The 24,872-nt window shown below is 45.4% G+C and overlaps 1 protein-coding gene and 1 non-coding gene across 2 annotated transcripts in view; both read left to right on the forward strand.

Moving 5' to 3' along the window:
• LOC124787771 (death-associated protein kinase related-like) overlaps positions 1-24,872 on the forward strand; it is a 230,100-nt gene that overhangs the window by 185,763 nt on the left and 19,465 nt on the right. The gene's annotated exons all lie outside the window — the stretch shown is intronic.
• Trnat-ugu lies at positions 10,416-10,490 on the forward strand. Its single transcript has one exon. It is a non-coding gene; the product is annotated as a tRNA-Thr (tRNA).

Here is a 24,872-nt window from a genome sequence, read left to right on the forward strand (position 1 = left end):
TTAACCAATAACATGCCAAATCCGATGAACGATGGCTGACCCTGCGTAACTGCAGGACAAAGCTCAAGCGATAGTAGTAGTAGTAAGGTCTGTGGACTCTTATTAATATTAGGGAGTCATTAACAACAGCGATATTACGAATCGCGAGTACCCAAGGTAGACAGGTAACCAAAAAATTAAACCGAATCGTGTGGAGCTCATGTATTACATCGGGAATGAAGATTAGTGCATTTAAAACTATTGAAAAATATATAGCAACGTATTCAGCAGAAACATGGGAAATAACTGAAAGAATTAAGAGGAACATAATGTCAGTGTAGATAGGATTTTGGAGGTGTTGCTATAGGTTGGGTTGACACTAAGGGATAAAATAAAAAATTAAGACATACGCAAGAGAGTGTACTGGGCACCGCTGTACGCCGCTGTAGTGGATACAATCGAAGCAAAACGACAGTGATAGTATGGACATGCATGCTGTTTGGGTGAGGACAGATGACATAAAAAGATGATGGAATGGATTATAACTAAAAGAAGAAGAAGAAGAAGAAGAAGATCATGATCATGATGACGCACAAAAATAACTGGAAAGAAGGAGTCAGATAGTAATTTGAAAATTGAAAGAAGTTAGGACGCGAGAAACAGCTATAATGTTGTATTAAATCGCTAAAAATGTACAGTGTTGCACACTACATAAAAGACGGCTGCAACTGCAAAATTATTTGTCAAGCGGCTTTACGAAATTCGATGCAAAGTGTTAAGGAATTCGATATGGTTAGTAAGAAATCAACATTGATTCAAGTTCTTGGGTGCTTCTGTACAAGCCTAAGAATCCTCTTATCAAGCATATTGACGTGAAATCTGCGATGTCTAGTGCTTGTGGAGATCGTTGGATCAACAGATATCCTAAATCCCTGGATTACTGATCTTGAAACTGAATTAACTCAACAATCTAACCAAACAACTGAAGGACAATGAAAATGGAAAGCGAAAGAAAGCAAAAAGCAGTTGGTTTAAAAGTATTCGGAGTCCTTCAAAAAAAAAAAATGTTCAAATATGTGTGAGTTCTTAAGGGACCAAACTACATAGGTCATCGGTCCCTAGACTTACACACTGCTGAAACTGACTTATGCTAAGAACAACACACACGCCCATGCCCGAGGGAGGACTCGAACCTCCGGCGAGAGGGTCCGCGCAGTCAGTGACATGGCGCCTCTAACCGCACGGTCACGGAGTCCTTCGGAAAATACTTACAATTATACTCATGGATTAGTGTAAGTGTTCTTTTTTTTACATTTATTGATACATATAAGCCGCTCTTGTAGGATCTAAAGCACGAAGATATGTAGTTGTTAATATTTATTCCGCTGCGTTATATCCGCGTTTGGCCTTATACAATCTAAACTGATTTATTCACCATCTTTAATCTGTGGTACCAGAGCTACTGCAAACCCCACTGTTCTCCTCATCCGAGAGGTACTGCGATATAAACAGCCTTATACGGTGAATTAATAGTGGAGAACTTCTTATTTGTCTATTTATTTATTTATTCTATTGGTTTCATGCAAATATTTCACATAATGTTACAACAGAAAGTTTGTCTACGTTCTTCACAAAATATGAAAGACAACTATGTGATATAATTAGTTTGCAAAGTACCTTAGTCTTACTACACAATTAGGATAAGAGCCATAAAATTTTAATATGAAATCTAATTTTACATATATAATCTGAAAAGCTTTTCTGAAGTGTTGTTATACATAATGAATCCGCCTTACTAGCTCAATGGTCAGTGCGTCTGGCTACTATAAGGAGGATCCAAGTTCGATTGCCGAACCCGCCAGGAACTTTTACGTGGTGAGAGAAATGAAGAGAGGTATACTCAGCATTGTGATGGCAACTGAGGAGCTAACTGAGTGAGAAGTCGCGGCTCCAAGGTCATCAACGCCGACAAATCCCAGGAGTGCGGTGTGCTGTCATTGTACTTGTCCATGCCGCATCCGCATGACGCCACTGGCCGAGGACGACCCGGCGGTCAGTCGGTCTCGATTGACCCATCCGACCAGAAAGCGGAGCATTAGATTATGCAACATAAAGAAAAGCTCCAAAAATTAACTTATTATTCCTTTCTTTTATATAAAACTCGTGCAAGTCGTGTGAATCAAGTTGACAATTTCTCATTTGCAAAGGAAGAAAAGATAGCAATAGATTCCAAAATTGGAGTGAAAATACCACCACTCGAAGCTATAATGACATCATCTGCTAGAACGGCTGCCACCCTGACCGCAGAGACATCTATCGGTACCTGTCTCTGGCAAAGATCTACAGCGTAATACGGTGGCGCCACAAGATGCCATCTGTCAGAGGGATGATGGGCAGGAGGAAAGTGCCCACTGCGCATGCGCGACAGGAATATCGAAGTCACAGCGGCAGACACAACCGTCTCACTGACAAGCTGCTGTGGACGCTTTTCGCACCTTGCGGCCGTGCGACGCGGCGCAGCGTGCGCAAGTGTGAACTACCCGCCGTCGACTGCGCTGCTTTCCCTGTGTCGCCGTCACAGCGGTGGAGGGCCCGCTTTCTTTCCCGACAGCAAACAGCTCCGGCCGGACACCCCCGCTGGCGAACCCCGTCGAGAGGAAGAGATCGCAGCGCTCCAGCGGACGCAGTTTGTGCAGAAAGCGCGCCTCAGATGAAAGTAGCCGCGCAAACATTCGCCCCGAGTAATTCGCAGAGTCCCATCGCGCACGCCCCATCGCAGCCGGTTTCCCTTTCACTAGGACTTCCTCGGCGGAACAGGGCTGGTGCTACACACGCTGTGTTTAGCAGGCGGTCCGTTCTTGCATCGCAGTTGTAGAATTACTTCGTGGACCCACTAAACCCAATCCCAGATGTAACAGAATGCAAGAAACAAGAATGAGATGAATTACATTCAGAATTAGGTGGAGAAGGAGACTCAACACGGGAACAAGTGGAAGGGGTGTTAAAGAAAACAGGAGGAAGAAAGGCACCAGGTTTGGATGGGGCTGATATTGAGACGGAGAAGGCGACAGTAGAAGTAGGAAGGCACAGGCTATACAATACGGTGACTGTTGTATGGAAAGAGAGAAAAACACTGGAGGATTGAAAAAAGGATGATATAGTGCCTATTTTCTAGAAAAGAACGACGACATATAGCAAAAATTATATATTTCCTTCACGTGTGTGTCATTGTACACAGGTATTCAAGAGAAACTCAGAAAGAAGTATCTGGAGCAGGAAGAAAAATTTGCTCTGAGAAAGCCGAATAGGAAGAGTATGCACGTCCTAAATAAACTCCATTTTTACAGCAACACCGCTACAAGAGAACAAATACGAGTATGAAACAGGTGTGTTGATTGATTTCTTGGGCTTATTTCACTTTATAAAGGGAGTAACGTGACGATTGATCTCTTTCATTGTGACGACAGCTGGTTCGTGATCGCAAACGTAACTCTCTCCATCAGAGACAATTTTTAGAAAAGAGCGTGAGTTTATACTGCCGAAATTCCCTCAATCTTTCCATCTCATAGTGCTTCTGTTCACTGACCAACTGTTTTTTTTTTTTTTTTCAAAGATTTCCCCTTACTTGGTCTCAAGCTTGCTTAGGTGTCCCACTTGTCGGTGTCTTTGCGTGTGATCTAAGATTTTATATGTTTTTTAGCGGCTTTTTATTCTAAGTCAGAGACGAAACTGTATGATAATTTGCTCTTTCACGTCAGCCATCGCAGACACCAAAAACGTATGGAAATACTTCCACGGAATGAAAACACAACGGCACAGATTCCGCCTCTATAGTCGAGGTCGATAACGCACGCTTGTGTGATGACGCTCCATAAGAGCTCCGCTGTGGGAATCATGGTGATGGAGAAATTTTCGCCATCGATATTTGACCGGCAACCGATGAGTGGAGTTAAGTTCCTGGTTGTCGGACTTCGCGTCGGTGCTCCGAGTTAAATGCCTAACGTATCAGAAGCGACTCATGGAGTGAGACATCGTTAATTGCTCAAATGGTTCAAATGGCTCCGAGCACTATGGGACTTAACAGCTGAGGTCACCAGTCCCCTAGAACTTAGAACCTACCCGAGGCAGGACTCGAACCTGCGACCGTAGCAGTCGCGCGCTTCCGGACTGAAACGCCTAGAACCGCTCGGCCACCGCGGCCGGCCGTTTATTGCGATGAGGGCATTAAGCTCGGTGGCCCTCGATGCTATTCGGAAGACTAGGCTGTATTTCAGCTTCTCTCCATCACCTCCGAAAACAACAAAGACGGCTGTATACACACTCATTTCAGATATCTGCGCAGCAGACTCGCATTTTGAACGGCGGTTCAAATACGCATCCGTTCATCCACATTTTCGCTAAAACACTTAAGGAAAATTTCGAGATAGCTTCTAGATTTGCTTTGTGCTCCGTCACTAGTGACTCGTCACCGAGGGGACAGTGTTCAATTTCTCTTGCGTAATACATCTGACATGCGAGCTGGCCAACTCTCGTCAATTAGTAAAGGCCCACATAAGGCCGTGAGGTACAAGATATTGTCGGAAGTTCATCATTGGACCACTCGGCGCAGATTATTACTCAGATTCAGTATTGTACGACATGCTTGTGACTATTCCCCCACAAAACTCTTGGATAACATCTCGTACATCCTCCTTTGGCATGTAAAAGCAAAATTTTTCACCACCAAAAAAAAAAGAAAAAAAATGGTTCAAATGGCTCTGAGCACTATGGGACTTAACTTCTGAGGTAATCAGTCCCCTAGAACTTAGAACTACGTAAACCAAAGTAAACCAAACTAACCTAAGGACATCACACACACCCATGCCCCAGGCAGGATTCGAACCTGCTACCGTATCAGTCGCGCGATTCCGGACTGAAGCGCCTAGAACCGCTCGGTTACCGCGGCCGGCTTTCACCAACATTTCCCCGCTAATAACACATATCTTGCTTTTGAGACTTGGTTGACACAGTTTTACTTCTTTCCCGCTCACTACAGCCTTTGTTAGGTACAGCTAAATTCAGCATCTGCTTGTTGACATGACAGGCTAATACACTTCTGCCCGCTGCAGAAAGAGAAAGCTCTTGAGAAATTAAGCTACGTCCGAGAGCGCAAGACATGGTTTTCTGTGACAACGGCATTTAGATTGGCTTCGTGTGAAAACGCCAGTTAGATTGGTACCTGCCAGTGGCGTGATTTTCATTGTCCTGGGCGTTGCATTCTTTCCATTAGTCGTCTTGATCCGGGAGAGAGGGCCTCCATGTAAACGAGGTGGGCGAAAGGCTTGTCGCCGCCGCGCCACCTCTCCGAAGTCTGTAGCCGGAACTCGGCTGAAGCGTCTCTGTAAGTGCAGGCGCCTCGCCGCACCAATTACCATCTTCTGGAAGAGTCTCTTCGTGTTTGTATGCCGTGTTTCTGAGGCAGACTCTGGAACTTAACCAACCGCGAGCGGGAACTCCAAACCGTCTGTCCAAGATAGAGGAACAGCGGTCGTTAAATCGGTACACGAATTCCATTCCCGTCTGCGTCAGCTCTGGCTCACATAGGAAGAACTGTGAGGAAGAGTAATTTATGTAACAAGAAAGTCACTGTCAAAACCCTTCGTCGTCTGACTCTTGTTGCTGTCGTCAGACAAGCTGAATACAGTTCTCCACGCTAGTCTTCCCCGTAGAAGACATCTTCATTTCTGCTGTAGTGCTTACTTTCATTACGAACGTGATGCTTCCAGATGTGTACTAGAAACCTACTACTTCTTTTAGTGAAATTGTGCCACAAACAGCTTTTCCTCCGAGGAGTTTCAGTATCTCTTCTTTAATTTTCCGATGTAAACATCAGCACCCTTCTGTAGTAGCACATCTCAACACTCTCTATTCCCTTCTTATCTCTATTGTTCATTAACTCTGTTTAGCTACAATATCAGTCTACACTCCAAGCATACTGTGTGTTAGTTGTGTAAGTGTAGATATTCTTATTGGTTGGCAACTCCATGGAGTGCTGTGTGCACAACGACCATATATTTTAAATTAAAAGGAAGGTCAGCGTTGGCCTTGATGGTTTCTTCTGCTTTTGCCCGCTGCAGAAGTGTGTAACTTGATACCAGTGCCTATGAATTTAATTTGTACACCACAGCACTCAAGATGATCACTATGTCATTGAAAATCGATTTTGCTATCAATAAACCACCAATATTACGGCCAACGCTGACCCCTTTTAATTTATTCTTATTGGGGACTGAGGACAATATACTGAACAATATTACATCAGTATTTACTTCATCTGCAGATCAATTAATATAGCTATTAGGAGTAGTATGTTTTTAGGTTGGTTAGTACCTCCAAGTACACTGACAGAAAAAAATTTGCAGCACTAAAGAATAATTAATGCAGGGTACTGAAATTTCGGGAATACATTTGTCTAGGTAAAAATATGTAAGTGATTAACATAGCAAGATCACAGGTAAGCGCGAGATAAGCCATTGAAAATGTGGACTGCTGGTACATTAATAACCGGCTTACCGCCAGACTGTTGAATGCAAGCATGTAAAAGTGCGTGCATAATTAAATGAAACAACAAGTTTACTGTTACCAGTCACCGTTTTATTTTTTCCACGACGCGTTTCGAAGGTTTAAACCTCCATCATCGGGTGGATTTACATTAGTTAGTATTACATATGTGTGTATGTTGTGTTACGACATTTGGAGGAACTTGTGGCACTGCCTCCAGTGGTCACAGGTTCCTTTTTCTGCCGTAACACTTCACATGTATACTGCCACATTTGTAAACAAATGAAACGGTGACTGGTAACAGTAAACTTGTTGTTTCATTTAATGTCAGTAACAGTCACGGTAAAGCCTAACCTAAAAATGCGTGCATAATGTTGCACATGTGCCGGATGTCAGTTTGTGGGACAGTGTTCCATATATGTTGCACTTGGCCGGCCAATACATGACGGTTAATGTTGTTTGTGAATGTCGTTGGAGTTGTCCGATGATGTCGCATATGTGCTCGATTGGAGACAGATCTGGCGATCGAACAGGCCAAAGCAACACGTGTGCACCAAGTAGGGCATGTTACGTGAGCATTATCCTGTTGGAGAACAACCCACTGAATGCTGTTCATGGCCGGCCGGAGTGGCCGAGCGGTTCTAGGCGCCACAGTCTCGAACCGCGCGACCGCTACGTTCGCAGGTTCGAATCCTGCCTCGGGCATGGATGTGTGTGATGTCCTTAGTTTAGTTAGGTTTAAGTAGTTCTAAGTCTAGGGGACTGATGACCTCAGGTGTTAAGTCCCATAGTGCTCAGAGCCATTTGAACCAATGCTGTTCATGAATGGCAGCACAACAGGTAGAGTCACGTCCAGGTGCAAAGCAGTTATCAGCACGTTATCTGATTGCAGTTATAAGGGCTTTCGGAAATCAGGCATACATTTTCAGGGAAACTTTATGCGTTTGATAATTTACTTGTCGATAGTTATAATATTTGTGTTGATACTAAAAATTGGCAAACAGCCAAATATCATTGGAAATTCGATGAATGTAGGAGCAAATACACGTGCCTTTTCACCAAACTACCTATAAAATTTGTTAAGTATGAAATAATATGACCAGTGTTGGAAAAAAATAAGTTAGAACGTACCACTAGTGGAACTCATCCAGCGATCCATCGATTACGGAGCTTGAACGTTAACCACATGACCATTTCGCGCTCAGCGCTGCAACGTACCGGTACATCAATGACATGTAAAGCATCCCCTGCGATTTTCTCGAAATCGCTTAAGTAGTACATCTTACTACTTGCAGATTATGTTGTCCTAATGGACTACTAAAGTGTACAATGTCTGAAGTAAATCCGCGATCTGAAAGCCGGGGCCTCTCCTTGTGAGATAAATAAAGGAATGGAATATTTCCTTCCAAATAATTCTCGCATACAACCATTAGGGGAAAAAAATTCAGAAAAAGGTCGTTTATTCAGAATCTCTCGTATCATCCTTCATGTACCAAAGGAATAGGAAGGAGGAAAGTGATATTTTTGTGTGAAAGTACAGATGTATGTAATCACTCATAATTTTCTATCTTGCCATTTTTGCGTCTGTTGTTTGCATTGTATAAAGTGCTGTAGTTTTTTCTCATTGTGTTGCACCAATGATTGTTACTGGTGCACTGGTTATTTAAAGATGAGGTTTTATATTCATAAGGGAGGAAGATAAGAGTTCAAGGTCCTGTCGATGATGAGGTCATCAGACACACAGCACGAGCTCGGACTGGGCCAGGAGCAAAGAAGTCTACCGGGCTCTTTTGAAACAAACCATCCTGGCATTTGCCGTACGAGAGTAAGGGAAATCACGCAAAACCTAAAACATGGATGGCAGGACAGGAATTTGAACAGCCGTCCTCCCAAATATCTCCAATGCGCTACCGGTGCGCCACCTCGCTCAGTTTTCTAGGTAGTGGGAAGGGGTGGTGGCGGGAGACGGCAGAGTTCACGTCCCCGTAGGATGTTTCCTGAGAAAGCAGCAGCTGTCGACGGCGCCGAAGACTTTAGCAGCGGGCCACGACAGGACACGGCGGGGTGTGGCGGTGGCGGGGGCGGGATGCGGGTGCTCCATCCTGAGGAATGCGAACCGGCGGCGTCGGCGGGCTGTCCATGGAGAAAGTACCTTTCTCCGCACCTGTCGAGGCGAGGCGAGGCGCTCGCGGCCGACCGAGAATCTGCGCGCGCCGCTCCTGACCTGCTGGACCCCGGCGCCAGTCACCTCACAACATCGCCGACATCTCCCTCATCATGAATTAACACTTCCGCCAAACGTTACCTCAAGAATAGATCAGCTCTGTACAAGGGAGAAAGAGCTTTCTTCGTCAGTTAGAGAAAACAGCTTCTCACCCTGAGAATAGCATTGTCGACGACTGTTACAATTGATTATGTAAATTGAAGGTGGAGGGGGGGGGGGGAAGTAAAGGTAAGAGGAGGAATCGATGTTATCAAATGCATCAGGACTTTATCCGGAATCGCTGGTGACGAGTGGAAATGTGTGCTGGACCAGGACTCGAACCCAGGATCTCCTAGGCAATTGCAGAAACCACTGCTCCAACCAGACGCATTCCCACCTAGCGCCAGTCCCCGTCCATGTCCTCCGTGCTCGCTATTTATAGGTTCCCACTGGAGGTCGAACGTAACCGTGCATCCGCAATGGAGGTTGTGGATTCATAGCCAATCGAGGCGTATTGATTATACGAATCCGTGATGTCCGTTCCTTCGGACGTGTGCGAAAGGGCATACATAACGCATTTATATAATTGTTGTTATTTAGCTGATTAACTTTCCGTCTCATATATGTAATGCGTTAGGATACCGATCAAGAGTTCGTCGTGGTTTCCTGTGCTTCTCTGAATCACTAAAAGTCACTACTTGGTTGGTTCCTTAAAGAGCCTACAGTAGCTGTTAACCCCAATTCCACGCCACCAGATTCATTACAATGTCCCCAGCCATCAAGATTTAGGTTTCCCGTGATTTCTATCGATCTCGTACGGCAAATGAGATCATTAGAAAGGACCCGGCTAATTTTCTTCACCATCCTTCCCCAAATGCGAGCTTGCGCTCCGTCTTTAATGACATTAAACCCAACTCTTCCAGCCTTCTAGTGTCAGTGATTTACTCAAGCAAAGAATATTACAGTGGTGTCGCCGATCTTATGATGCAGAAACGAGACGTATAAGAGCGGACGTCAGATCCCAGTACCGCGATAAATTTTTACACTGAGGTGACAAAATTCAGCTGTCATTTGCACTCATGTTTCCGACTTGATTGTCGACCCACGACGGGAATTAATAGACACTGAACGCGGAATGGCAGCTGCAGCTGGACGCACGGGACATTCCATTTCGGAAATCGTTAGGTGATTGAATATTCCGGGATCCTCTGTATAAAGGTGTCCAGAGAATACAAGATTTCGGGCATTATCTCTCACCATGAACAATGCAGTGACCGACAGTCTTCACATGCCCGAAAGAACAGGCCCCATATTCATACAAGTATATAATTCTGGCAACACCGGCCATGACCTTCTTCTTCTGTGCGGATGCACACATATTCCCCGAACCCTCACGGGACTTGGTAAGAATGTCTTCCACAAGGTTCAAATGGCTCTGAGCAGTATGGGACTTAACTTCTGAGGTCATCAGACCCCTAGAACTTAGAACTACTTAAACCTAACTAACCTAAGGACATCGCACACATCCATGCCCGAGGCAGCATTCGAACCTGCGACCGTAACGGTCGCGCGGTTCTAGACTGTAGCGCCTAGAACCACTCGGCCACCCCGGCCGGCGGGACATACAAGGTGAGAATGTGGGTCTCGCGAGAGGTGTGCGTGAGATAGTCCCTGCAGTCGCACTATCCTCCGTGCCCTCGGTGGCTCAGATGGATAGAGCGTCTGCCATGTAAGCAGGAGATCCTGGGTTCGAGTCCCGGCCGGGGCACACATTTTCACCTGGCCCCGTTGATATATATCCACGCCCGTTAGCAGCTGAAGGTATTAATATCATTCTAATTATGTCTTCACTTAACGACCGAGAGCAGCAGCGCATCTCTTCGTCTCGTGATCATATCGGCTGGGCCCTAGACGATAGGAAAACCGTGGCCTGCTCAGAAAAATCCTGATTTCAGTTGACAAAAACTGATGGTAAGGTTCGAGCGTCGCGTATACACCATGAAGTCATGGACTCAAGTTTTCAACAAGGCACTGTGCAAGTTGATAGCGGCTCCATAATGGTGTGGGGTGTGCTCACATCGGATGGACTGGGTCCTTTGGTGCAAATGAACCCATCACAAACTGGAAATGGTTATGTTCGGCTACGTGGAAACCATTTGCAGCATCGATGGACTTCATGTTCCGAAATAACGATGTAATTTTTATGGATGACAAAGCGCCGTGTCACCGGGCCAGATCGTTCGCGATTGGTTTGAAGAACATTCTGCGCACTTCGAGCGATGATGTGGCCACTCGAGTTTTTATGGGGGTCAGTTCGTGAAGAAAATCCTGCTCTTCCCCAGCTACGGACGGCTAGAGAGGCACCATAGTTGGATAGAATTATTTGAGCACCCAAAACACCGGACATTGATCCCATCGAACATTTACGGGACATAATCGGGAGATCAGTTCGTACACAAAATCTTGCACCGCCAACACCTCCGCAATTATTGACGGCTATAGAGGCAGCATGGCTCAATGTTTCTGCAGGCGACTTCCAAGAATTTGTTGACTTAATGCCGCGTAAAGTTGCTACAATACGCCGGGCAAAGGGAGGTAGAACACGATATTAGGCATTTCGCCGTCAGGCCACAAGTGGCCCATCGGGACCATCCGACCGCCGTGTCATCCTCAGATGAGGATGCGGATAGGAGGGGCATGTGGTCAGCACACCGCTCTCCCGGTCGTTATGATGGTTTTCTTTGACCGGAGCCGCTACTACTCGGTCGAGTAGCTCCTCAATTGGCATCACGAGGCTGAGTGCACCCCTAAAAATGGCAACAGCGCATGGCGACCCGGATGGTCACCCATCCAAGAGGCGGCCACAACCAACAGCGCTTAACTTCGGTGATCTGACGGGAACCGGTGTATCTACTGCGGCAAGGCCGTTGCTACACGATGTTAGAAGGTATACCATAATTTCCGTCACCTCAGAATATTTGTAGATAACGCTGTCTTCTATGACGGGTCGTTCACCCTTAAGCCACGTTCTTTCGAGAACAGGATTAGACTAATTTTGGTGATCCCTATATTTTACGGGGCTAGACAGCCTTGTCTCTGTAGGGTAGATATTGGTCCCGATGCACAATGGAGGCCCCTGCAGATGGAGGTGTTAGCGAGAGGATAAAGCAACGAGCTCTCGTGTCTGTCATTCGGAACGGTGACATCAGCGCCTTGCAGCGAGACGCAGGCGAGCGTGCATGAAGGGATAGGCGGCCAGGACGGGCGCTATCTGCGGCCGCACGTGTGCCCCGGGATGAGAGCGCGGCCTGTGGCGTGTGCGCCGGCGCCACCTCCAGATAAGCACCCGCCTGTACAGCACACCCCGGCGCCGGCGCCGGCGCCTGCTTCACTGCGAGGCCCGCCGGCGCCGCCGCGGGGTCACTCATCCGTCCCCACAGGCGCGCTTACTCACCGCTCCAGCCGCCGGCCCGGCTCAGCAAGTGCCTACCCCAGCACTCCCGGTGACATAACCTCACTTCCCCGTCCATACACACTGACTCGACGCTTCGACACTGTCCAACCAGAAAAAAGTTATCCATCCAGCAGACGTGGTCTTATGTCAGTGTACCTTCGTACACGTACACAGCATCGGCGGGTATGTAGATGGTTAGAGCTGCAGAAGACCACGACAACGCATTAGTGCTGTTCGTATTAAGTGTTGATGCCATGCCTGTTAAGCCCGTCTCACACGGTGCAAGATTCGCTGTAAGTTTCCTTGCTGGCTCGCGCGACGGCTACCTTGCGGGTTCCGTCGTCTGCTAGCGGGCTACCTTGCTGCGAACCTTGTAAGATTTCCAGGATGGGTCCGGTGCTATTTTTCTTGTAGAGTTCCTTGCGTGCTACCTTCGTTGGCCAATCATGAGACGTTTCGTTTGTGACGTCAGACGCGGAAAGCTTGGGCGGTAAGCCTTTGTTGATAGTCGCTTTTCTGCTGCTGTGAGGTGCGGTAGGGGGTTCTTATAATTATTAAATAATGGCGCCGCAGTGGTCCAAGTAAGCGATTGAAGCATTGATATGTACTTATAGGGAAGAACAGTGTCTGTACGTCGTGAAAAGCGCGAACTATTATAATAAACACTTGCGTGCAGAAGCACTCGAAAAAGTTGCAAGTGCCATGTGTCTTGTTCGACCATATACGACGAGCAAGGAAAGCTATAGCAAAATGCACAATTTACGTACGCAATTTAAAGTGGAATATGCCAAAGTAAAATCATCGAAAAGCAGTGGCGCCGGATGAATTGCCTGACACATCACCGTGTCTTTCTTCTAAATCAGAGGCGAAACCATACAAAGCAGTTCTTCAAATACCAATACATCCATTCGTATAAAATTTGCAAATGATGTACGATCTTCTATCCTATAAAATAAAGTCGTATATAACAGTCATTACTGATATATTTATAAAGTCAAATAGTAATGAAATGGTGTTACTTTTCAAACAAAAGTAGGTGTTATGCGAACTAACCTCAACTCTTTATGAAGCATGGAAAGCACACCTTTTCCAGCGTTTCTCCTCTTAATCCAGTTTTTCGTTTATTCTTTCTTTCTTCTTCTCTCATTAGCATGCATTTCTGCATGGTTTAGCACCGAAACAGTTAATAACGCCAGTTTGCTCTGAACATCTGTACCTGAAGCAGCCATCTTCGTTCGATACAACATGCAGCCGATCACAACACAACTAGCTGCCGATCTAGCACCGTGGGAGAGCTTCGGTAATGGAAGATAGCCGGCTCCTTTCCCTCCAAACCGGCAGGCATACACGCCATCTCGCAAACTTGCGGCAAACCCTGCTCCGTGTGAGACGGGCTTCAGGGTAGTATAAGGGGCGTCAACAGCGTCAGGTGCTGAGCGGCCACTGTGAGGGGCGTTATCAACACCTGACAGTTGGAAAGTGACCTCTTCGTTGGACTTATTTGGGCATCTGGTCGAATCGTGCAATTTGTTGGTATTCGCATGTGAGAGTGGCCCGATGTTGGACTGCCTGGGAACGTGAAGGCACACTCGTCTTCAAGGTTCCGACTGACCACATCTGACCACTACACGGGAGAATCGCAATTACTGCATATCAGACACATCGCAAACCTTTCACATCTTTCTCTGGCAGCCGAGATAAGTAAAAGACTCGCTGAAACATTCTGTGTCATCCCATACCATTGGCCTGTGACTATCAGCAGCCGGACTAGGGAATTACTGTTCCCTGTGCAGGCTACAGTTGACACCACAACCCAAACGGTTGATTTTGGAGTGATACCGTGACCAGGAAGCATGGGCTGCTGATGAACGGCAACCCCCAGTGATGAATCGCGGATGATAATCGTCAGCAAGAATGGCGCCGACTTGGGGAGAGCTTACTTTCTTCCAGTGTTGGAGAGACACGGCGGATTTACTCCTGGAATCTTGCTCTGCGAAGCCGTTGGGTATGATTTCAGGTCACGGCTGGAAAGAACTCTGGCGGCACAACGGTACGTCCTCGTGCGTCACTTCTCATCCGACCGTATCTTCGTGGCATTTTTCAACATGACAATGCTCGACCAAGAAGACAACTTCCTCTATGAATACGCATATGTGATCGCTCTAAGCTTGTTGATACCAGTGCCTACCAATTTTAATTGTATATTACAGTACTGAGGATGGTCACTAAGTGACCGAAAATCGATTTTGCGGATAATAAAAAAAAAAAAAAAATACGGCCAATACTGATTCTCCTTCCAATTCTATCCACTATTTGGTCGTGGTGCACAGAACACTCCATGGAGTCGCCAATCAACTGTATGCGTGTTGTTGAGGCACTCCTGTGGCCACCAAACCCCCAGATCTCTCCCCAATAGAACGACTGTGGCTACCACCTCGGATATCAGCTCTGTCACAGTGTCCGTGTCCAGTATATCATGCAACAGTAGTTGTGGGCCATCGTGTCTCAGGAGCGGATACAACGGCTTTTCACACCCTTCCCATCGGCATCAGCGCATGCATCCAGGCCAGTAGGCATACAGCATCTTGCTGATAAGTAGGCTCATACTGCCAAGTTCTTTGTAAATTTGACTCGGTTCTGCAATCACCAAAATAGCATCACATGTCCTCTCAACCCGTGAAGTTTCATAGTTTCATTTCACTTCCTCCTGTCCTTCTGAGTGCATCAACTTCTTTTTTTGTAAGGCAGTGTGATTGGATAACACATAAGAGGTCTAACAAATACAGTCTAAGTAGAACGACGCCGTTTTCGTGTAATAAAGTCATGATTGTAGGGCCTTTATGATGATGAGATGCATCCTTGGATTATACATGTAGGGCTTCGATAGATGTTACGTACCTTTTTCGGGAGTGAGTACCATTTGACATCGGTCAGTATCTATTAGCATTTCCCACTCTCTGGCGAACCACTAGGGCCTGTTGCCTCCCTCCTTTACACATTCCCAAGGACTCCTATTAGTACAATCTACTACGGGTACCAAACACATGGACAGTACTCCAACATTTTCTAAACCTGTACAAATATTATAGTTTCCTTGTGTGAAAGCTTGCCTTTTACTTTACCCACGACTGCAAGCGGTTGTTTCTCTTCAGACCCCAGGAACTGTTACTCAGACCTACTCACATTTCGTGACTGACACTGGTTGGAATGCATTAATAGATTCGATTAAATGTAGATTTCTGGTAAATCTTTGTCACTCCTTACGTTTGCCTCATCAACGTTCAGATCAGTCTAGTCTGATTTATTTGGATGAGCGCTTGTACTTTATTGAATGCTGGACTACACTCCAAAGTGGAAGTCTTTGTAACAACAGTGTGAACATTATACCAGTTGTTCAAGTCATCGCCGACATAAATTCTCTCCTTTGTCAACGAGCCTTTTGACAGCCGCTGTGTGAAACGTACGCTTAGCTGTGCGGTCATGTGATATGTGACAGAAGGAACAAAGCCAAATGTTTCGCATGCCTTCTCCCTAAAAGGAAGTTCGGGGCATCAATATGAGCTGATGGATTATGTTTGCTAATACATCCCTTCATGCGGTTCAGCTAATTAACATCAAGATGAATGCAGAATGAAGATGACTCCAAAGATCTCTATACCAGCTGACCGAAATTTGCAAGAACAACAACTTCAAAATTTGTAGCACCAAAACAAAATAATGGCATTCCGAGGAAAATATCTAGTCAAATCAAATACTGTTTTCGATAACGTAGTTTTAGAAAAAGTGTCTCAAATAGGCTGTGCTATAGGTTTTGATTTTGACTCTGATATTGAAAATAAGTTATATAGAGTCCAAGCTGTCTGTGGTACCATTAGCAGAACATTGGATGATAAAGTACCGTCATGAAATTCTACAAAGTAATGGCGGTTCCTGTGTTGTCCTATGGAAGCGAAAGGTGGGTTACCACAGAAAAAGCTCAAACAGCGGAGATCGGGTTCGTAAGAAAGAAGTGTTCTCCACAAGAAGAGACATGATTAGCAACGAAGATATTAGAACTGAATTAAATATTTTCAACATGGATGAAAAAATCCGAAAACATCGTGAAGATTGGAGACAACACCTCGTGAGAATGCCAGGTCACAGAATTCCGCAGAAGATCCTGAACTACAAGCGGAATGGGAAAACAGGTATTGGAAGACCTCGAAAACGATGGGAATGATTTCGTTTGTGAATTCGGAGCCGGCAACAGCCTAATTTTTGAAGGGAAGATGATGGTGATGTTATTGGTAGACTACATCATTGTCATCATCATCAAAATCGTAATCATGCAGTTCCCACCTAATTCTTCTGAATTAAACTTTGACGTTACCGTCTCGTTAACGACAGTCAGCGAAACAAAGATCGCATTCACACTTGAGAGAAGGGTTCCGACAAATGCGCCAAGCACGGCCGCTTGTCAGGTGAAAGCAGTGGGTGCTGAGTTGTGCCCGGGACAAGGGTGAACGAGCGGGATTGCGGTGTAATGCAGAAGCCAGCTCGTAGAGTGAGTCGAGCCCTCGAAGACGGACGGCCGCTGCATACACGGGACCGGTACGGAGGACCAGAGAAAGCACAGACAACGGCAACGATTCCGATCAACTGCCGTTCACACACACACACACACACACACACACACACACACGTGACGGAGGTTTAGTAAAATATGAATCTTGCACTAGGTCACTTTCACAAACAGTCCGGGCCAATAAAGAAGGGCGCGGCCCTGCACATTGGGGAAAAATTAATTAATATACTAATTGCATTGTGCGCTTTCGCCGATAGAACAAACGAGAGAACGGCGTGTCCCTTTCACCGATGAGCTCATCCTCGAATTACTCGCCTGCGCAGCAATTCGCAGCCGGACCTCCCTCGCCCGGTCACGCTGCATGAACACGCGGTCTATGGACTCTGGTTCCGCCGCTGCGTTACTTAATTCTCTTCGCGATTCCGCTTCCTGGGCTTCGTTAAATCTTACAACACAGCCGTCTCAGGCTGCACCTTTTGTAACGACGTTATTCTCAGCATGCAAGCACTAGACTCCGCAGCCGAAAGTCGCTTAACTCACGATACCGCCGTAGCATAACTCACGATACCGCCGTAGCACGGCTAGGAGGCAGCCAGTTCGAATTCCTGAGGTAGAAGAAATTTTCAGTGAGCACCGATGTTAGTTGATTAGCATTTGACACGATACTTTTTATCAAATTTGTTTCTGGTATTCTGGCGATGCGCAGTTCCTGAAAAGCGTCAATAAACTTTTAATAGCAACTGGATTCTTGTAATTTAGCAACCTGACGCAGTGTTAAAGCCGTACTGTATTAGATATACAACCATAGCAGCCCTCCCGCACGACCTTGTATTTCAAATAATAAAACAAATTCCCGGTCATTTCAGCATAAAAACAGTCTTGGTTGTGAAAGTATTACATGTCAATGACGCGTTTCTCCCTTTTGCGTCCAATTTCCATTTTACGTGGCTATATGACGGATGGATTTCATATCCAGCTACTTTTACACAATCTGATGATGCACCAAAAGGATGAAAAGCATCATTGACACATAATTTCGCAACCAAGACTCTTTTTACTCTGAAACAACTCGAAAATGGTTGCAGGAGCACCCAGCCTTAATGTAATTGAATAATTTTGAAGTCCTGATCAGTGACTGTATGCCAAAGCCCAGCGATAAACCTTTCTGTGGCGTCTCATTTTAGCATATCGTGTTGTCTCCCAGTCTAATGTAAGCACTTCGATTTAACGACAAGTCTGTGTCATGCGTATCTATTTTGCTGCCTTTATATTCAGGAATTTATTCTAAACAACAACTCAAACACAGCACTAATTTCCACACACATCATAGTGACGTACATTAAAGTGACACACTTACGCATTTATCATGAAGTGGAAGTGCATGCGAAAGAAACCCATTTCAACCTTTCTAGCAGAGAACGATGTCTCGAATGCAAATCACTTTTTACGTGTTTTGACGGATGCTGCGTATCACATGCCAAACGTGCATAAGATTCGGTAATTATAATATTCATCGGTAACGAAATTCCATTTTTAGCAAAGATGGCCTAGCACGACCAATCCACTTCGGAGAAAGGGCTACCCAGAGCGGCAGGTTCGTTTCCGCCGGAAAGGAAGTAGCTCTACAGCACAGCGTGGATTCCACTTCTTATTCCCCCTTCACTGAAGAGGTGGCCCGCTGGATGAAGGACGCGACTAACTGGACCTCATCGTGGGAACGGAAGCGTACTCATTTCACTAAAGGCTACAACCGATTTGGCGACTCGTTCGCATGACAGGAAAACTACGAAGCGGAGAAAAGACCAGAAAGTGGATATAAAATAATTTTTACTGCCCCGTATGATTGTTATCGCGTAGACCTCTTTGAATGGACACGATGGTAGTGTTCATAGCTGGGTAAATATTCATTTGTGCCGAATACAATTTATGTCTGCCACGCTGTTCCTTATGCAACAGCCATCACTGGGTGACAGGCCGAGCTACGTGGCAAAGTAGTTGAAAACAACGGACGCATATGGAGAGATCACATCCCTGTTTGACCATAATACTTTAGGTTTGCCGTTGTTTCACCAAAATCACTTCAGGCGAATGATGATGCGGTTTATTCCATCCTATCGAAGCCCAACTCAGCTTGAACCACTCCCCGGATTACACTTTCGTAACTATCCGATTTGATGCGGCAGAAGCTAATTGCTTTTATTTCCGTTCTACGTAAGATATGGTACAAAGTTGTAAACTGTAGCAAAGACATGTTTCATCCGCAGGAGTTATAGGGCACATTCAGGATATGCTTTTATCCAAAACTTACGAAAACGCAAGAAATGGAGCAGACAAGCGAAACTCGTATAGGAAGATGATGTTTCTTCAAATGGTTAAAATGGCTCTAAGCACTATGCGACTTAACATCTGAGGTCATCAGTCCCCTAGAACTTAGAACTACTTAAACCTAACTAACCTAAGGACATCATACACATCCATGTCCGAGGCAGGATTCGAACCTGCTACCGTAGTGATCGCGCGTTTCCAGACTGACGCGCCTAGAACCGATCGGCCACACAGGCCGACTTACTGGCTTGTAACTATTCGCTAACATAAGGCAACTGAAAAATTCTTTGAACGAAATAATCAATAGGTATTACCCGTATGAGGTGGCTTCACGTTCAACCAGAGAGATCGTTGCTGTTAGTCTGATACAGAAACGTCGCGGTTGTTACCCTTACCATACTCTGAGACCACTGTGAGGTCGTCCGGCTGCGCCACGCTTTAGGGTTTCTTCCCGCTACAGTCGCATACCGAGTGCGGGAAGAATGAGTGTTAAAATGCTTCTGTGCGCCAAATAACGGATTCCTCGATACCTCGCCTTCTCTCTCTTCTTCTACCGAATACACTTGCCCCTTCGCTCTCTCCCCATGTCGAACTCACTTCATTCAGTGTATCCATGTAACTTAGCTGCTCAAATCCTGGTTCACAATCATTGCTGTTTAACCACTCGCTGTCGTTTCTGCCTTATACGTCTTGAGAATGGGCAATTTATTTCACAATGTCGGTGAGACGAGTAGCAGTATCACGTTCTTTGGTACCATAGCTTTCTAGCTATGATAATATTTCAGCCTTCGTTATTTGTTTTTTCAGGAAATAGTCGAACTATACTCTGATAACCCGCAAATGGAATAATCCGCACACACACAATGAGCAGACAGCTGTGTATGGTATTATAAGAAGTTGTTCATGTTGTGGTCTTCAGTCCTGCGACTGGTTTGATGCAGCTCTCCATGCTACTCTATTCTGTGCGAGCTTCTTCATCTCATAGTACCTACTGCAACCTACATCCTTCTGAATCTGTTTAGTGTATTCATCTCTTGGTCTCCCTCTACGATTTTTACCTTCCACGCTGCCCTCCAATATTAAATTGATGATCCCTCGATGCCTCAGAACATGTCCTACCAACCGATGCCTTCTTCTAGTCAAGTTGTGCCACAAACTTCTCTTCTCCCCAATCCTATTCAACACCTCCTCATTAGTTATGTGGTCTACCCATCTAATCTTCAGCATTCTTCTGTAGCACCACATTTCGAAAGCTTCTATTCTCTTCTTGTCTAAACTATTTATCCTCCATGTTTCACTTCCATACATGGCTACACTCCATTCAAATACTTTCAGAAATGACTTCCTGACACTTAAATCTATACTCGATGTTAACAAATTTCTCTTTATCAGAAACGCTTTCCTTGCCATTGCCAGTCTACATTTTATATCCTCTCTACTTCGACCATCATCACTTATTTTGCTCCCCAAATAGCAAAACTCATTTACTACTTTAAGTGTCTCATTTCCTAATCTAATTCCCTCAGCATCACCCGACTTAATTCGACTACATTCCATTATCCTCGTTTTGCTTTTGTTGATGTTCATCTTATACCGTCCTTTCATGAAACTGTCCATTCCGTTCAACTGCTCTTCCAAGTCCTTTGCTGTCTCTGACAGAATTACAATGTCATCGGCGAACCTCAAAGTTTTTATTTCTTCTCCATGAATTTTAATACCTACTCCGAATTTTTCTTTTGTTTCCTTCACTGCTTGCTCAATATACAGATTGAATAACATCGCGGATAGGCTACAACCCTGTCTCACTCCCTTCCCAACCACTGCTTCCCTTTCATGCCCCTCGACTCTTATAACTGCCATCTGGTTTCTGTACAAATTGTAACTAGCCTTTCGCTCCCTGTATTTTACCCCTGCCAACTTCAGAATTTGAAAGAGAGTATTCCAGTCAACATTGTCAAAAGCTTTCTCTAATTCTACAAATGCTAGAAACGTAGGTTTGCCTTTCCTTAATCTAGCTTCTAAGATAAGTCGTAGGGTCAGTATTGCCTCACGTGTTCCAATATTTCTACGAAATCCAAACTGTGTCGTCTGCAAAAACTTTTCACTGTTTTGCGTTGTACACACGCAGTCGTACCTCTGCCTGCAGTATGGGCTTGAGGCGTATGCTTGACTCTGTCAGCACCCAGTCACTGTGTTCCTGATCCCTGGCTAGGCACACGATGTTGCACGCTGAGAATATATGTGTAGTGATGGCGGTGGTGGTGATGCTATCGTTTCGAAACTGAGAAGCGACACTGCCCCGGGGTCGGCCATCGGGTGGCAGCAGAAGGCGACAAACGAAGCCATCAGTGGCGGCCAACAAATTGGTGTCAAGACGCGCGTGCCGGTAGCCGCGGAGCGTTGAGCGTCGGGCCCCTGATTGAGCCGGCCGGCCGGCGTTGACCCTCGTTGAACCCGCGCCGCTGCGAGTCGCTCCAAGGCCGCGGCCGCTGGACGCCTGGACACTCCAGCCGGTTCCAGCCTGCGCGCTCAGCCCGAGCTTTTAAGCGCGTAACGTGCGGATGAACGAGCGGCTACAACTCGCTGATGGGCCCTATATTTCGCTCGTAAACTGACCAGTACACACGCAGACTTCAAACAGTCTCACGTAACCGAGCTCCATTTGCGCATTATTGACACCTCTGGAAACACGCACGCGAAACTAGCAAGCTGCTGTAAACTTGAAACCCGGGTTCTTCGTATTACTAAACGACTAACCCGGGTCACAATCTCAGTTGCAAATCTACTATCTTACTACTTCCAGTGGTGACGAAAATTTGATTTCTGTTATTTCCTATAGTTATTGACCACTTGTAAAAAATTAAAATGCCTTCACAATCTATTCATCAAGAAGTGTAATCTTATCTTATAGGTTTCAGGGAGTAATACAAGTATTACAGTTAGAAACTGTGTCTATATCTTGAGGCAGTGTGACTCACGGCGCGCAAATTACCCAGACTATATTCATACGGTGACTGAGAACTTCCGACAAACTTAACACACAATTTCAACTCTTTTCGAAACGTTGTTTTCTCGCTGACAGGTTCCAGAAAAGAATAATGATAAGAAAAAATTTTATCGCCTACTATATTTTCGCTGTTCACGCAGGAAAACTTCAACATCAGGACTGATGTATTAACTTAATTGTTTCTTACTACCAAATCTGTTCGCAATAATTTTGCACGCAGTATCCACATATACCACTGGATGTAGCTTCAAAATTATGTCACTGTACGACACTTAGTTCAGGACGGCGGCCAACGAGATATACGGGCACTGCAAGGAACTTCTGACGTCACACTAGTAGGCTTGTCCGCCACACATCGGGAACGTTTGGCTGCGTGTAGGTCGCACGGGAAATCAATATTTAACTGGAAAGGTACCCACTAAAGGTCTCAATTTTGTCGTGTGCTATCGAGGAATTGCATGCATTTAAATGCGCAGTTAAAACTTATGAAACTCATCTGAAACAGTTACTTGCTCTCCGCCATAGAAGACTGGTTGGCATGCGAAAAAACATGTGGTGTCACGTGCTGTGACGTACGCTCCACGGCCTGTCTTTCTCGGGGGCCTCAGTTCAGGAGATATGACGTCATAAACATTCAGATGTTTTACACACGGGAGTTCGATTCTTTAAAGAACTGGGAGTGGAAGGTTTACTGCTAACTAACTCAGGTGATAAGGGAAGAAATAAAAAAAAAATCCGGCCTCGTAAAAATTACATCAGTTCAAATCTCATGCAGGAAGTGTGGCATCTTATATTATCACCTGACGACAGCAAACATAGATGTTTGTGATCATGAAAAAAAATAATTTTCCAGTGTCACATATATCCCGCAACTACTAACAGCGCTCTTCGTTATATTATCGCCGCTTCATTCCTGTCCACTCCTGGGACTAGGACTTGATCGAGAGCTGGCGTAGCCAAAAAATGTGAGAGGAAAAAAACCTGGTTGTAGTGACAGACTTGTGTAGCCCAGTCGGAAGTCTGAAACTAACGAATGTGCAAGCAAAACACTACCCGAAGTGTGTTGGACTCCGCAAAAATGTCAACCCATTCCATCTACGCACAAGTGTCATTCGTCTCGCGCGTCAAATAAGAAGTTATTTTCTTAAGAAGATTTTCTCACATTTGTTTAAGGAGATGATTTCCTGATTTCCATTTACCTCTACATACGCTACAATAACTAGCGATTACCTCTTCGTCCATGTATTTTGGCACAACAAAGCAGAGATAATGATGTCAATCGATTACTGAGACATAAACGTAGTAATACCTTCACGACTGATTGTAGTGACAGACTTGTGTAGCCCAGTCGGAAGTTTGAAACTAACGCATGTGCAAGCAAAACACAGTGTGCTGGACTCCGCGGTAATGTCAACCCATTCTGTCTACGCACAAGTGTCATTTTTAGTTTCTTTTTGCTTGTATTTTCTGTTCTCTCTCTCTCTTTGTGTGTGAGTGTGTGCGTGTGTGTGTGTGTGTGTGTGTGTGTGTGTGTGTGCCCCTCTTTTTCCTCCCAAATTTAAGAATGTGAAATGTCATGGAACTGTAAACTTATTCCTCAGGCCAAATGATCCAAACTGTCAAGCAGTGGCTGATGAATATGCCACTCCAGTGATGGTGTTGCTGTATAGGAACTGTTTTCCTTGCGTAAGATCGGGTACATAATCCATCACACACCACGAAGACAAATAAGGCCCTGCAGTGCATTCGACATGTTTCACGATTAAAATAATGTCACTAAAGATAGTAATATATCTTCTAATTATCAAGGAGAATATAGCTAAGAGTATCGTCTCGTGTGTGTGTGTGTGTGTGTGTGTGTGTGTGTGTGTGTGTGTGTGGGTGTGTTTTTAATTGACAGTAAAATTAACTGTTTTTAAATCTCAGAGACGCACGACCCGTTCCACATCTTAGATGTTATTGTCAGAAAACGAAACTGGTTTTGTTCAGGATCATGGGAAATATCCACGAAATATCCCGAAGACCGACGGATCGCTTACGTAGAAAGAAGAAATCCCACGACTGACACGAATATATGAGTGGGTTTTCTGCATAAACGCCACATATCACTATATTAAGCCCCTACTATATTTCATACGTCGTTTTTTCTTCTAGCCGGCGCTTCATACGTTGCGCTTGGAGCGCAAAAGCTGTTTATCTCGTTGCCGTATATCTGCACAATTACCGTGACCTCCGTCATAACTCCATTACTAGCTCCTGTTTGCAAGAAAGAACAGTACTCGCTCCTGTTCCACGAACTGATTAGGCCGTAATTGAAAGCCGCCTAGCCGGTCAACAGAGACGGCATAAAAAGCCAGAGATGCACCGATCGCGCCGTGCAGTGAGCAAATGCGAAGCGCGCGCCGAGATGGCAGATAAATCGGGTCGCAGCCGACTTGTTTGTCGGGCGGCGCTACTCGCCGGAGAGGGCGGGCGTATGGGATTAAGATTTACGCCCCGCTGCCCCTCCCAGTCTCATTGCTCGATAAATTCCAATTTACGACGCATCTTCGTTTTGTCTTTCTGCAGAATACGGCGGTCGCCCCTAAAGAGATTGCGCAACTAATCCGCGGAGCGGCGCGCCGCGTAATCCATCGCAATTGGCAGTGTCTAAGTAGCCAGTGAGTGAGTGACCAGCCTCGGATATTCTGGAAGGATGGCGTCTTTTAGTGCAGCGCAGAAAGGCGGAGTAAAGTGCAAAACGTATTGTCACACAAAAAGTGCACCAATATCAATTAATGGATTGTTCAAAAATGGTTCA

Source organism: Schistocerca piceifrons, chromosome 3 (assembly GCF_021461385.2).
Source record: "Schistocerca piceifrons isolate TAMUIC-IGC-003096 chromosome 3, iqSchPice1.1, whole genome shotgun sequence".
In the NCBI taxonomy this organism is placed as follows: Eukaryota; Metazoa; Arthropoda; class Insecta; order Orthoptera; family Acrididae; genus Schistocerca; species Schistocerca piceifrons.